This window comes from Phyllostomus hastatus, unplaced genomic scaffold (genome assembly GCF_019186645.2).
Source record: "Phyllostomus hastatus isolate PE091 unplaced genomic scaffold, TTU_PhHast_1.1 phas_scaffold_501, whole genome shotgun sequence".
Classification (NCBI taxonomy): Eukaryota; Metazoa; Chordata; class Mammalia; order Chiroptera; family Phyllostomidae; genus Phyllostomus; species Phyllostomus hastatus.
In genome coordinates, this window is record NW_025334033.1 from 23,102,081 (window position 1) to 23,117,661 (window position 15,581).

General features: G+C 47.2%; 1 long non-coding RNA gene across 1 annotated transcript; it reads right to left on the reverse strand.

The window, feature by feature from the left end:
* Positions 1-770: 770 nt before the first annotated feature.
* On the reverse strand, positions 771-15,302 carry LOC123808648. The gene is made up of 3 exons (XR_006783812.1): positions 15,167-15,302; positions 12,579-12,773; positions 771-2,133 (listed from the first exon to the last, which is right to left on the reverse strand). It is a non-coding gene; the product is annotated as an uncharacterized LOC123808648 (long non-coding RNA).
* Between the last annotated feature and the right edge of the window lie 279 nt (positions 15,303-15,581).

Here is a 15,581-nt window from a genome sequence, read left to right on the forward strand (position 1 = left end):
CTCAGTGGTGTAAGCTATGGGCTGCTCACCCCCAGGAGACTCTGGTAGGGGACGAGAGACCCACCAGACTGGCTTCCAACAGACCATGCTTTTTCCATTGCTCAGAAGGTAAAGGGACCCCAGACACACAACCCAACTCGAATCCCCTGGAGGCAGTGTGGTGGGATGGCCCTGGAGTCTCGAGTTATGGACTGGACCTTTGCTTTCCCCACGTAGCTACCATCAGACCTGGACAACCTATTTAAACCTTTTGCCTGTCTTTCCTCAGCTCTGCCACACAACCCAAAGTGATCCCGAGGAGACAAAAGATGAGGGACATGAACGCATTTAAAAACAGGGATTTGTCTTTGAAGTATCAGCATCTATTATGTTTTTAAGATTCTAAATAAAAGCTTTTGTAGTTCCTCCTCTCTGAACAAATTTTGATGTCTGTGGGAGATGAGAAGCGAAGGAGGCATCGATTTATTCTTTGCTAATTTTTTAAAGGCGTGCCTTAAAGCCATGTGACAGAAGAGCCCTCTCTCTGGCTTTGTTACATCATGGGAGAGGCAGGCTTTGGTTCACTGAGAGCACATTTCTAGTGTTCCTGGGTTTGGAAAGTTAGAGGGGCTCTTGTAGAGGGCGAGGTGGGAAAGCTTCTTCGGGTTTACAAGCTGACACAGGCTCTACCCCGTGACCTGCAGACCTCTGAGCCCTCAGGAGTTACCTTGCCCTCTGTCACCGATGAAGGGGGCCCTTGGGCAGCAGATTCTAGAACACTGCGGGGAAATTCAACCAGGCTCCTGGACAAATAAAGCTCAAAAGATTTTTCTAACAGAGATTTGCAGAGAAGCAGTTCTTTTTTATAAGCCTATTTAAAAAAAAAAACCTGAAGAATTGCTTTTTATCCAACTTCAGCTGAAAGGAGAAAATATACTACTCCTTTAAGAGCCTACCTGCAAAGTAAGGGAAGCTTACCCTGGGCGTTGAGTTAGGCACACCTGGAGGCCAACCCAAAGGGGCTACCCCTTCATTCAGAGATGCTCAGGGAAGAGATGCTCGCCACCTATTTCCCCTCACCCTTGCCAGCCAGTCAGGTAACAGCCCTGAGGAACAAGACAAGGCACCTTGAACCTCTCATCCCCAAATTTCCATCCTCACTGGCACCCCCACATGGGCAAACAATCCCTGCGCCAGGCTGACAAGGTGCCACACAGGAGTGGCTACTTCTGCGGTCCATTCACTGGCTTCCCCTGCCCACGTGCAAGGGTCCTCCACTGCCCCCAGCGATACCTCAAGGCACTGCCTCCTCAGGAGCAAAGCCCAGCTCCTCACGCCTGATGGCCCCGCTGACTGCCACCAGCCGCTGCGCAGAGTCACCCCCAGCTCTGCTCTCCCTTCAGGCTTCCATTCCATCACTGTTCCCTAAGGACCCTTTCCACCCTCTGCTCTGAGATGCCCACACCTGCCAGTGCTTGACAGAGATTCGGGAAATTCCTGGGGTACCCTAGTTATAGCTCAGTTCCTGTTTTGTGAGCCCTCGTCCCCGTGGGACACATGTGGAAGTTTGCCCGCACTGCCACCCAAGAGAAGTCGGGAGGGTCAGTGCAAGCCCAAAGGAGAGGCCCCCTGAATAGAAGCCCTTGCTTGATGGACAACAATAACCATAAGAGTAAGAGCTACCATTTTCTGAGACACTTTCCAGTTTGTCCATATCCAGCATCTCCTCGATTCCTCAACATCGCTGGGTGAGAAAGACAAGCAGGTGCACTGGCTCCACTTGCCAAGACAAGGAATGGAAAGCTGGCAGAGGCTGAGTGAGTGGCTGCAGCAGAACCCACAGCTTGGGAGCTGTTGATACTTGAGGCCTCTCGGCTTTAGCAGTATCCAGCGGGAGCAGGGAGCCTCACTGGAATCAGTGTCCATATCGGTATTCACTTTACTATCCACACTCACACATGTCCATCTCAGTCTTGGCGTCAGTATCAGTGCTTTACAGGGACCAATGGTGGGTGCACTCACAGCTGGAAATTCCAGTGCTGGCACGTCTTGCCTTCTGTTCTGCATGAAGACTGGAGGTTGCTTGGACAGCAGCAGCAAATGCCAAGGCTCTTGAGTTCTGTCTAACCAGGGACAGGAATGAGATGGCAGTTCCTGGATCCGACAGAAGAGAAATCACACAGGTTAAGTTTTAAGCACAGCCCCCAAATCCTACACATGGAGGCAGGGCTACTGGAAGGTACGTAGTAGGACATTCTGCTGGAAATAAGGGCACAGAGCAAGTTCTGAATATTATAGTTAAATAAGGGATTTGCCCTGCAAAAATGAGTCACCACTGGGGTTCTAGGGGCTCTCTTAGATCCAGGATCTAGGGCCGGGATTCTTTCCCTTGCCCAACACACACCACATTGCACTTACACTCACACACCACATGCACACACTACACTCACACTCTGTGCAAAGCCTCTGGCAGCCTGCTGCTCCGAGCACCCTCGTGGAGCAGAGTCAGGCTTGTTCGCTTAGCCAGGGCGAGTGTGAGGCTGGCTTCATGGATGTCAGCCTCAGGGCGACTGGTGAGACTTCTGTTCCTCACGGAAATTCTACATCACCTGAACGCCTCTCTGTGAGAGGAAACCAAAGCCTAGGCCTTCCCAAAGCATCAATGGGTGCTCTCGATAGCATCTTTTTATGGTCACATCTTAACGTACAGAGGCCTTTTGTGGGTAACAGGACCCACGTGCCTGAGTCACCTTCAGTATCGACTGCTTTTCCAGGAAGAGCCAGCACCTTCTCTCATCTCATGTCATCAGCACACAGTGGGAGGACTGGGAGGACACAGCAGAGACTTCGCATCTCTGGAATGTTCCACCACAGGAAGCAGTGCAAAGCCATGGGTTTCCTCTTTTCATGTTATTTCATGACAAAAAAGAAAGCACCTACCCCGGGGAGCTAGCGTCAGAAAAGTATGCACATTCCCCTCCATTATCATCCCTTTGATCTACTGGTCGGCCCAGGGAGGCACCCTGAGCTCCACAGTGGGTGGGCCCCAGTCCTTTCCAATTCATCATCTTCCTTCCTGCTTTGTGGGCAGTGATTCTCACACCTGCCTGGAAACCAGGTAAACGGCTGGGCCAACGTGCAAGGTTAAAGTGAAGCATCAGCTAAACCTTTAACATTAGAAATGCAAGCTTCTCATGCTTATATTTGGCACCATTGGAAAGAATACTAGCCCTTTCCCACTGAAAGATGCCCGAGAGCTCATCTACCCTCACCGTGTCTGAGGGAATGTAGGGCTCAGTTTCTCCAAGTGCGATCCTCTGACCTGCTGCTCCAGAATCACCTGCGAGCGGGATTCCTCGGGTCCTTCCCCAGATTTTCTGAGTCAAGATTTGTAGAGGAAAGACCTAGGGACCTGCATTTCAAACAGTCTCTGCGGGAGATCACAGATCTGATAATGTCCTAGAAGCACAGCTGTCTCACGCTGCTCTGAGACCAACAGCAATAACAACAACTAAAAATGGACGACAGGTGAATCTGAGCAGCCCCAGGGACTCACGCAGGGGCTTAGCTAAAGCTGGCTGAGTGGGTTTGAACAAACTGGGAGAGAACGCTCTGTCTCCAGCCACAGAACCGGCAAAGATCCCCTCTTTCTAACAAGGCCATTCCCTCAACCTGGAAGCCCACTGACCCACAGATGTCCCCTGCCCTTCTGTCCCTATAATGTGGCAAGCTCTGTCCATGGTATGAACTGTCCTAGTAGGCCCAGCCCAAACATGCTTCTCATTGTATTAATTCCACAAACATCCTTTGAAGAAACTCTGGGCCAGATGCTGTGCTAGGTACTAGTGATAAGATGATGAAAAAAAAGGCATAGCACCCAAATGTGGGTCTCCATGTAAAAGAGACTGAGAACTCACTCCTCTCTCCTGAGGATTAGAGAGTACGTGGGACAGCCTGCAGATCTGGCCAAAACAAGAATTGCTCCCTCCCAGGCAGGAAGTAAAAAAGGAAAGAGCCTCTCTCCAGAGTTGCTTTGAAGGGGACATCAGGGAACATGTCCTTAAGATAGCTCTAAAAATGTGTCTCTTGACCTTCTGTGTCATGTCAACCTCACATAGGAAGTTGCATAAAGAATGGCTGATGGTTAGAAAGCTCAAATGTGCCCACTTTCCTGATGGCCCGGCAGCCATGGAGCAGCCATCTTGAGACACAATCTCTTATCGTGCGTATTTCTTGGTATTCAGGGCAGGTCCACCCAGATCTCTGCATAGGCCTTGGCGATGTCATGGCAGCCCCTAGGCCATACGCACGCACACACACACACATCCATACACGTCTGATGAAGGGCTCCTGCACATCCCCCCCCCCCCATCACGCCTCTCCCCAGCCCCATGCCCCAGCTGGTTTAGTTAGGTTTCTGTCTAGAGTGCCTGCTCTGGCAGCGTGCCCTGAGGTGTGGGCTCTGCCAGTGCCCCTCTCTAGGGTCTGGAGTCCTGGCTCTGAGCTGCTGACTGGGGCCTGTTCCCTGGGTGACTCTGGCCCTACCTGCCTTCCTGGTGTCCGCCAAGGCCCTAGCTAGTGATGAGAGCAAGGGCTTGGGAGTCAGGCAGGCCTGAGCTGCAATCCCAAGTCCACCACTTCCTCACCGTGTTACTTTGGACAATTTCCTTAATCTCTCTCAGCCCCAATTTCCATATCTGGAACATGAGAAAAATAAGACCTACCTTACAGGTTACGTTGTGGACTAGCGATAACCTTCATAAGCAGCAAGCGCCATGTCTGCCTAGCAGGTGCTTATAATGGTGGCTATTGCTATCTGTGTGCCCTCGGTCCTCCCAAGGACCCACTCATTTAGCCAAATACTTGTTGAGTACCTACTCTGTGCCAGTCCCTGAAAAGAAATGTGAACAGGATAAAATCCCTGCCCTCGTGGAACTCAGATCCATAACAAGGGGTAGAGTGCCCATATGAGTTGCCAGGGCTGCCATAAAAGCACTACAACCTGGATGGCTTAAGCAATGGGAAATGTTCTGGAGATCACAAGGCCAAGCTCAAGGCATCAGTGGGATTGGCTCCTTCTGAGGGCTGTCCCATACATCACCTTAGCTTCTGGGTTTGCTGGCAATATCTGATGCTCTTTGCATTGTAGATGCATCACCCCAATTTCTGCCTCCACCTCCAGATGGTGTTCTCCCTGTGTCTAACTGTTCCATTTTTCTAAGGACCCCAGTCATTCTGGATTAAGGCCCACCCCAATGATGTCATTATAACTTGATTACTTCTATAAAGACTCTATTTCTCAATAAGGTCACATTCTGAGGTACTGGGGTGAGGAATTCAACTTGTCTTTTCCTGGGGGAATACAATTCAACGCACAACAGTGCCTCTTTCCATCCACTCACTCAGCCTCATTTGATTTCTGAGTCTAATTGATTCCACACAGGCCTCTTCCCATCCAGTTTAATTTAGAATCAGGTGCACCCAGCGCATGCAGTGTTCTCAAAGGCTACCTCCAAGAGCCATCCCTGTCTCTCCTCTCTGCCCTCAAGAAAGTAAATGACCTTGACATTGACCTTCCCCTGTCTCAAAATAAGGACTGTTTTGAGACAGGTCATAGCCCTAACTCCCTTTCCCAGGTCTCCGACTCAGGCCCCCTGTCCAACAAACATGATGCCTGATACAAGCTCTTTTGCATATGGATGTCTCATAAAAATGGAGAAGGCATCTCTTTGTGAGATTGCCTGTCCCCTGCAGCTTAAGTTGGAAGAATGTTTACTGATTTCACCCTGGGGAATCATAACCATCTTAGAGCGTCTGTTAACAGTCAATCCATAATACCATTCATTTTTAGTATCTGAAATTACAAAGTGTTCCCCCCCAGGATTCACCTCCGGTGGTTAACAGACTGATGGGTTCAAATTTCCTTGTCTCAGGCCTCAGAGTGACAACGTGATTGGTTCTGGTTTGCTCCCTTAAAAAGCAAAAAAGCAAAGAAAACCCAGTATCTCTTGATGTGAAAAAGCAGAAGGGACCAGACAGATTCCTGAACGTGAACTTGAGGTGCATTTAAAATACAGACACCTGGAACCTCCCCATGCCCCCTGACCTACTGAAAATCAGTCTTAATAGTAAAAGGAGAGAATCTGCATTTTTAAAGAACTCAAAGGAGACAGTGAAGCACAGCTGGGTTTGGAAAAACCTTGTTATAGAACCAAGATGAATTATGCCAAATCCCACATGAGTCTCTGGGGCCCCTCCCTCCCGGCTCCCAGCCCTGCTGCTCTCTGTCCCAGGGGGCTGCGCAATCACCCCCAGACCCTGGAGCAAAGGGGAAGGAAGGGAGGGAAGGGCAGAGGCGGGATTCCTCACTTTGTCCAGAAAGCTAGTCACAGGGGCTGAAATCAAAAGCCAGTCACCCTCAGGTAGGGGATCTCAGTCATGCTAAGGGATTGCCATCACCAAAGCCATGGCTCACTGGCCCTCTGTCCGCTCTGGCTGCAGCAGCCAATCATCATCCAGAAACCAGACCCGAATCCACCACACTTCTGCCCATGTCTGTAAACTGCCAAGAAGAAGCTAAGGGTGCAGGTCTAGGGTGGTGAGGTCTTTCATGAATCTGGGTCCATATCATACATAGTAGGAAGGTATCAACTGCTTCCAGCAGTGGGGGCTGCCAGCCAAGGTGGCCCAGGGGAAACCATTGCCAGGCAGATACTGTGAACAGACTCTTTGAGATGAACCAACCTGGCCCAAACGGCAGGAGAGAGGGTAGCAAGTCTGACTGCAAGAAGCTCTCAAGGCACTCCTACCAGGATCTTGTCAGGTTTCCCAGGAAGCTGCCCTGGCTCCTCGCCCCAAGGATCAAATGCTACAGCTGAGCTTACTCTTTCCCCACCCCACATGTGGACAGTGTTGGTAGGGTAGGTGGCTGCCTACCTGCTGTGATTTCATCCAACTGCCCAGCAAGCACTGAACGTTGGAGTCTGTGCCCGCCTCCGTACCTAGCAGGCCCACAGACCTCTACCTTGTCCCTACAAGTTGTGAATCTCACAGTTGGAAAAGACCATTGTTATGATGTCGGTCTTATCTCTCTGAGAGAGAAGGCAGTGGGCATCTCTGTTGGTCATTGACACCTCACTTCAAGTATCTGCTTTTTTTCAGAGTCACTTTTGATTTGTGGAAGGAAAAGAAAATGCCTGCTCAACTTTCAAGGCAAGGTTCCAATGTGTCAACAGAGGTTAATTTTTTCCTGGCGTGAAAACAGCACCTTAAATTTTTAGAACTTGTTTCTATTGTCCAAACTCTGTTTTTGGGGGGTTATCTTCATAACATCCCTTTAACCTAAGCATGGAAAGCAAGTGTCATCTCCCTCAACAACTTAAAAAAAAACATGAAGTGTTTGTCATGTTTAAGAGAATCTGACACTTCTTATTTTTACTTTTAGCTAAAAAGGATGAAAAAATTTTAAGTTCATTAAAAGGCTGTGGCATGTTTAAAGGAACTTGATTTACTATAACTATACATTTATTGGAAACAAAAGTAACCTAAATGCTTAAGGGAGTTTCGCTTATTAATGTTGTAAAGATACCATGCAGGCATTTGAAGTATTCAAAAGTAAACATATTAAACTTAAAAATGCAGTTGAAAGCCCTGGCTGGCGTAGCTCAGTGGATTGAGCGCAGGCTGCGAACCAAAGTGTTGCAGGTTCGATTCCCAGCCAGGGTGCATGCCTGGGTTGCAGGCCATAACCCCCAGCAACCACACATTGATGTTTCTCTCTCTCTCTCTATCTCCCTCCCTTCCCTTTCTAAAAATAAATAAATAAATAAATAAAATCTTTTAAAAAATGCAGTTGAAGATGTTTAAGAGAATGTAATTAACTAAGTTTGTAAATGGGACTAATATTAATATGTGTCCATGAGTTAACTGAAAATCAGTGAACAAGTGAAAGTATGTATTTTTTTAAAGAATCATTAGCCCTGGTCAGTGTGGCTCAGCTGGTTGGAATGTCATCCCATAAACTGAAAGGTCATGAGTTCAATTCCCGGTCGGGGCACATGCCCTGGTTGCAGGATCTGTCCGCAGTCAGGCACATATGAAGCAACCAATCAATCTTTCTCTCTCACATTGATGTTTTTCTCCCTCTCTATCTCTTCCTCCCTTCCCCTCTCTCTCTCAAGTCAGTAAGCATATCCTCAGGTGAAGATTAAAAAAAAAGAATCATTAGATGTATAAATAAAAAGATTTGAAAGTTGACTTTAATGGCAAAAAGAAAACTAGCCTTTTGCATTTTGAGCTTGGATGTCTAACTAGGCATCTCACACACGTTCCAAGTGGAGCTGCTACCTCCCTACAGCCTCCCCAGCCAAATAAATGCCAATTTTATTTTTCCAGTTGCACAGGCCAAAAAACCTTAGTCATCCTCAACTCTTCTCTTTCACTCACACCAATCCAAGGAAAATCTTCATGCCTTTACCTTCAGAAGACATTCAGAGTCCAACCATGTCTTCGGGCCTCGCCTGCTAAGCCCTGCCCTAGCCATCATCCTCTCTCTGTTGGATTATTGCAAATACCTTTTTCCAACTCCTCAGCCTCCTCTAATCTATTCTCAACTCAGCAGCCAGGGAGATCCTGTTAAAACAGAGTCAGGTCATGTTACTCCTCTGCTCAGAACTCTCAGAATATAAGCCAGAGTCTTCACAGTGGTCCGCAGGGCCCAGTGCAGACGGCCACCCCCATGCCCCCCACACACACCCGTTTCTCTGCGATCTCACCTCGTCATGGGCTCTTCTCACCCACCAGCCCCAGCCTCGTCCACCTCTGGGCCTTGGCTGAATAGTTTGACTTGAATAGACTAAATACTCATTAAGACTATGTAATTATATAAACACCCCTCTTCCCACATAACCAGCCCACTGCAAGAAAAAAAAATGTTCAACAATTTTGTGGTGGTTGTCTCTTTATATTTTCTTAATACAATTTTAGAATCAAAAAGAGCCTGCTGTCCTCCATGCCAGTCAAACAGGAGGGGGCATCAGAAACGAGGAGTCAAAACAAACCATCTGTGTTAGTAGCATCGGACAGAAGGTTTGTGGGGGAGAGTGTCACAAGCATAGTACAGGGCGGCTGTGCCCATCTCCCCACAAAGCCTGAGCCTCGGCTCCACCTCAGCTGCTTCCTGTGCTCAGACAATAGGAATCTCTGGAAATATTAGTCATTTCCCCAGACAGGCATGTGCATTTCTCTAGGGAAAAAATCCGCCAGTTACACCAACTTCTCAAAGGGGTCAGCAAGCATTTGAGGATTCTTGCTCTAGAATCAGCCATTTGTCTGTAAATATTTTTACTTGGATTCGAGATTATACCTACAGAGACCATATCTGAGTGAGTTTTAAAAATTATGGAGAAAAATAATTGTATGATGATTGTGATTCATTGTTTCATTTTTAAAATAATTTTTCTGGGCTGATCTAACTGTAGTCCAAACTTTCTTAGAATATTAGCTTTTCACTTGCAGCAAAGTTATTCAAATTTTTGCATAGAACAAAGTCTTCCCATAAAGCTCTAGTAACATAGACCTGGTCTTGACCCCTAGGAAAACTGAACTATTTACTGACTTATTTCTATGTCCTTATTCATAAAATCATGGCAACATGTCCTCCTTTTCCTCCTCCCTCCCTCAGGTATTTACTGAGTCTCTACTATGTTCTAGTCTCAGTGATGAATGAGACAGTATCCCTGCCCTTAAGATGCTCAGTATAATGGAAGGGAGAGATGTAAATAAACAAAGATAAAATGTGATAACTGCTCTCACAGAGATACACAGGTGCAGAGCGGTGTGGTGGTTAAGAACATGGGCTGAGGCTGGACTGCTTGGGTTCAAATTCTGCCTCCTTCTCCATCAAGCCACTAACCTTGCACAGGTGCAAGTAACTGTGCTCCATTCCCTCCACGAAGATGGAGATGAGGAGAGTGCAGACGTTACAAGGCGCTGTGAGGATGAAGTGGGACAATGCACGGAGGTGCTTGGACAACAGCACTGGGCACATGGGTGGGAAGAGCTCTCCAGCTCTTCCGTGCTTAGTTGTCAGGCAATGGAAGCACAAAAAAGGAGGTGACTAAATGGAACTATCTCCCCCAAAGGGGCCTGGGATGGCTTCTCACAGGAGGTGATGAAAGATGAATCCTTTTCCAGGAAGGAAAGAGGAGATGGGCATTCCATAGCAGGAGTGAATAACCAACTACCCTAGGGGTGCAGAGGAGAATGCACTGGAACGGTAAGAATCTGAAGGTGGGGAGATGAGTTACGATGCTGTCAGGCACTCAGGTGAGAAATGAGAGAAGCTTAGAGGCAAAGGGAAGGGGAGGAAGCCAGGGCTCCAGAAGTAGACCTGCTGCCCTACCTGGTGGAGGTAAGGGGAGGACAGGACAGAAACCAAGCATCTGTGTTTAGAGCCTTCAGGGCTCTGGGCCTCCTTCCCAAGCTCTCCGGCCCTTGGCTGGTAAAGACGTAAAAGTAAATCCTTCCCCAAGGAAAGGGACTTCCAGAGCAGACGGTCAGATTCACGAGGTCCCTGAGAGTGACTCTTGGAGCCAAGAGAGAAAACGAAGCCTGCTCAAACACAAGGGGGCTTCTGGGAGAGCAAAGGCAGCCCCTGCAGGCCCTTGATGCAAGATCCAGGGTCTCTCTCAAGACACTTGCTCAGGGTTGGCGACCATTTGTCAGACACAGATAAAACTGAGTGCCTGGCCCAGACAAAGAGTTACTAATAAATCATAAAGAAAAAAGACATAACTCCCTCAGCCCTACCCCTTGGCCTTTGCTGTTAGGTCCTCAACAAACCAGACCTTAGGACATTTACAACCAGGATATCTGAGCCAGGGGCTGTATTCGCCATTGTCTCTTCCCAGCCTATCTCAGGCCACCGCGACCTTCTCCGGTTGCTCACAACGATCTATCACTCAATTTCATCATGCATGATGGGGGAGTGTTGTGTGTTTGTTGTTTTTGTAAATCTGTATAACAACAAACATGAACTAGCAGATACCAAACCTTTAGATCTACATCTCCCTGCTGTTGTCACTGCTACTACAACTGTAAGTAACAGACGCACAAAACTGCAAACATCAGAACACTGTTCCTCCCAGTAGAACCACCCTTCAGACTGAAACAAGACTTCCTCCACAATTTCCGTTTGTTCTTGAGATGCCCAGTCTGAGAGTTCTGAGACTAAGTGACATAAAGATACAGATTTTTCTGCAAAGACTGTGGCTGCCCAGCGACTGCAGAGTCAGGCTGTGGTTCCTCCTCTGTGTCTCAGCCTGTCCCCTCCACTCGAGACAGAGGGGCCCTGGCTGCCCCGCGAGCAGACGCCCCACCGTTTCCTGCTGTAAATCTCCGAGACTATTTTTACTCAAATTTACCGACTCTGGCCCTGCCTTCTGGGTTTCCTTCTTCCTATGAATAGTTTTAAAAAACAAACCAAAGCCAAACAAACAAAATGCAAACACACTAGAGATTTACACACTCCAAAGAAGGGGTGGGACAATGTAAACAAACAAACAGAACAGAAACAGACTCATAGACTTAGAGAACAGACGGGTGGTTGCCAGAGGGGAGAGGGGCTGGGGGACTGGGTGCAGAAGGTGAAGGGACTGAGAAGTACAGATTGGTAGTTACCAAACAGTCACGGGGATGTAAAGGACAGCACAGGGAATATAGTCAATAATATTGTAATAACTATGTGTGGTGCCAGGTGGGCACTTGAGATATCAGGGGAACCACTGTGTAAAGTATAATATTGTCCAACCACTGTGCACTGGAAACTGATACAAAATAACATTGAATGTAAAAAAAAAAAAAAGAAACAAACACATAAAGAAGGGATGGGCCACATAACCCCCAGTCCCACTCCGAGCTCTGGTGTCTGGTCAATCCATCTCGCCAGCATCTCTTGCTGCCATTTGGAGAGACTGTTGCACACAGTCCTTGGAACTTGGAGGAGGAGCCCACACTGCACAGAAGGAGGCTGTGGCTCAGGCTCCCAGCTCCCAGCTCTGAGTGCTCAGAGGTTTCTGCCCCCAGCACACCCATGGGGCAAGGAGCCCAGCCCAAAAAGGCAGAAATTCTCACTGCTCTCCCACTTTCACCTTCTGCTTTCTTTCCCCAAGGACTCACTCTTCTTTTCCATCTGGGAAACTCAAAGGGCCTATCACAACCTCTCTGTCAAATGGGTTTTTCCTCAGTAGATCCATCAGCCCACCTCTTAAAAATGGGTTTAGTAATGGCCTCAAGGGGGTTGGTTTATCTTAGTCAGCTCGGGCTTCCATAACAAAACATCACAGACTGGGTGGCTTAAATAACAGACAGTTATTTCTCTAGAGGCTGGGAAGTCCAAGATCAAGGTGCCAGCAGATTCAGTTCGTGGTGAGGGCCCACCATCTGCCTTGCAGACGGCCACCTTCTCGCCGTGTGCTCACACAGAGGGAGACAGAGAGCTCTGGTCTCCCCTCCTCTTCTTGTACAGGCGCTACTATCCCATTGTTGATGGCCCACACCCATAAACTCACTCAAGCCTAATCACCTCCCCAAGGACCTACCTTCAAATACCATTGCATTGGGGGGTTGGGTCAGGGCTTCAACATATGATTGAAGGGGAACAAAGCACTCAGTCCATTACAGCATCTGAAATGAAAACGGTCTGGTCCTCTTTCCCCTTGGGGAAGGAGCTTCTGCAAAACTAAAAGATTCCTTTTCCTCCAAATCTGACATGATTGATTTGCAGGGGCTTCCCTCTGTGGAACAAACAAATAGGAAACACACATGAACACGAGTTACGTTTTCAGCAGGATGAACTGCTGCTCGTCGTGATAAGCTCTATAGTGATCGGGCCCAAGGCTTTTTCTTCCACATTTTCTGCCCAGATGACTATCCCCAGTCACAGTAGAGAAGTGCGGTAGAAGATCCCACAGAAAGGGAAATATGTGCAAAGTCTGCCTGTGTTTTCATAGAGGTTGAATCCCAGTGAGGACAGGGGTTTAAATGTCCCTCTACCCACTCCCACCAATGCTCTAACCTCCACTACATCTCTGCCAATGGTTACCTGGCTTATGAGAGAAAACTCCAGCCCCAGACTACTTGCTGCTTCTTGCTGGCTTGTTTATTTGCTTGCATACTTCAGAAAGCACACACACACTCTTAGAAGGTCATTAAGTAGCAGACAAAGCCTGGGTTTTGGCGTTAAACAGACATAAACATCCCAGCTCTGCCTCTTTCTGTCTGGATTGAGAGAAATGTATTAACATTTTTGAGCTTTAATGTTTTGATCTGCTAAAAAAAATGGAGGGGAGGTGGGAGGGCAGTAATAACTACTTCCTGGAGTCTTCTGGGAATTTGTTAGATAACAAAGTGTCCATTATAGAGTAGGTATCAATCAGTGTTAGTTCCTTTCCCACTTCCTCATCACATTCCCTTCTAGCCTTTCATCCAATAGGGATAACTTGACTGGTAATATGGGTTAATACAGAAACACTGTGGCCAGCATACCATTGACAAAAGCATTACAAGGCACAATAAAAGAGTCTTTATATTGAAAAGAGAGGCCCTTGCCGGGCAAGTACACTCATAAACCTGTGATAATTACTGTCCTCACTTGATTGCAAATCTTCAAAGGCATGGCTCTTGTCTCCCGTCCCCCAAAGAACCTACCATAGGTGCTATGTTGGGAGAAACTTAAGAATATTTCTAAGTTGAATTATGTTGTCTTTTCTGTAAATTCTCCTTCAGAAATGTAAAGAGATCATGACAGAAATACAAATAATATTTGGATGTCTGTTATTTTTGGATCGTCTGCATCTCTGTAGGGAGGCGGAGCCTTGTTCCTGCATGTAAACAGTCAGAAAGAAATGTCACATCTCCAAGACTGGCTCTGTTGCATGAATGAATAACTAGGTGTTAAGTGCTAATCAAACTTCTGTAAAATTTCATTATGTGTATGATTAAATACATTTCTCCTTTTAAGAGACCAGAGTATTTGAAAAGTTTATTTTGAGTCACCCCTATTTTCCTAGTGCCTAGCAAGTTACTCATGAGTTGGGAGACAGATGGGGGAAATTGTGGATTCCTGAGTTTCTATTCTACTTTGAGAATATTTCTGAAAAATGTAATGAAAGCAGAATTTAGGATTATACTTAAAGATCTAATATAGGACTATACTTAAAGATCTAATATATGAATTATATACCTAAAATAATTTAAATATCCACATTATAACTTAAATTTTAATACTATATTCTGTACAGTTTGTTGAGTTACTGTGTAAGGTATGGTCATAACATAAGTTACTTTGAAATCATAGACAGAAGTCATCCTCTCTGAATGAATAATACAAATCAATATATACTAATGAGCTTAACCACTGCAGAAATAACCCTTCCCCAGAGATAATTTGTAAATGTTGCTCTTATAAACATAAGAAAACCTAAATCCAATTAAGGTAATTAAAATAGGGCTTTTGAGAACTAGTTACAAAGAAGGAGAATGTTAGAAGAAAGGTGGTCTCTGCTCTTGTGCAGCTCTCAGCGCTCCGTATTACCGCCTCGTATCTGTGTGCCCCTCCCCCCCGAACTGTACCCTCCACGAGAACAGGGCCCTTTCTTCTTCAGCACAGCATCCCCAGCTCCCAGCCGAGACCCCCGGCACACCATGAGTGGTTTTGAGAAGAGTCTAGCTGTCCCCTCTTGTCCCCTCCAGATTCTAAACCACTTGGGAAGAGCCTGCCAGAGAATCGGTACATCAGCTTTCTTAGTGCTAAAACTGGAAAGCTTAAACAGTTCTCACAATTTCCTCCTGCGATGAGACACTGGAGCAGGGAGAACTTGGTGTCCGGGACCGACCCTCTTTACATGGAGGAGGCAGTAAGGCTAGGAGTGTGTGTGTGTGTGTGTGTGTGTGTGTGTAACCTGTAGGGAATCAAGGCCTCTTACTGTCAGAAACTGTGGAGGGTCTGAGGTTTACCCTACTTGCAAGCTAATAGGCTGGCTTCTAAACTTCCATGGATGCTGGCAAGAAGAGGTGAGACTACTGGATCAGAGGTGAAGAACTTTGTTACAACAGCTGTAACAGCCAGAGTGTCAGCCTGGTGTTCACACCAGTTTCCTCTGCCTCCCCAACCAGGGCCCAGACACACCTGCACGTGCAGAGGACTGTATGGCAGGAGAGGACGTCTGAGCATGCGTGATCCACCACTCTTTCTCCACGTTTCTTACTGCAGATGCAACCCTGAGTGGTGGCCTGTGCAAAGGGCAGCCAGGGTCCAAATTCATGGCGCACACAGGAAGAACATATAGAGATGCCCAGGGCCCGTAGCAGATTTGCCCCTTTCTCACCAATCAAATCAGGTTCCCCTTCCCATGGAAGCAGAAGAGGAAGGTGAAGAGAACATGGTGTTATTTCAACACTTCTCTCTTCTGGGGAACAGAGTAGTGGTCCCCTTATGGGAACACTATTCAACTTCTGCTCACAACCCGCTGGCTTAACAAGCAGGTCAACAGGTTGGTGGCTGCCCCCTTCAGATAATCCTCCTCCTACATTTATCAGGATAT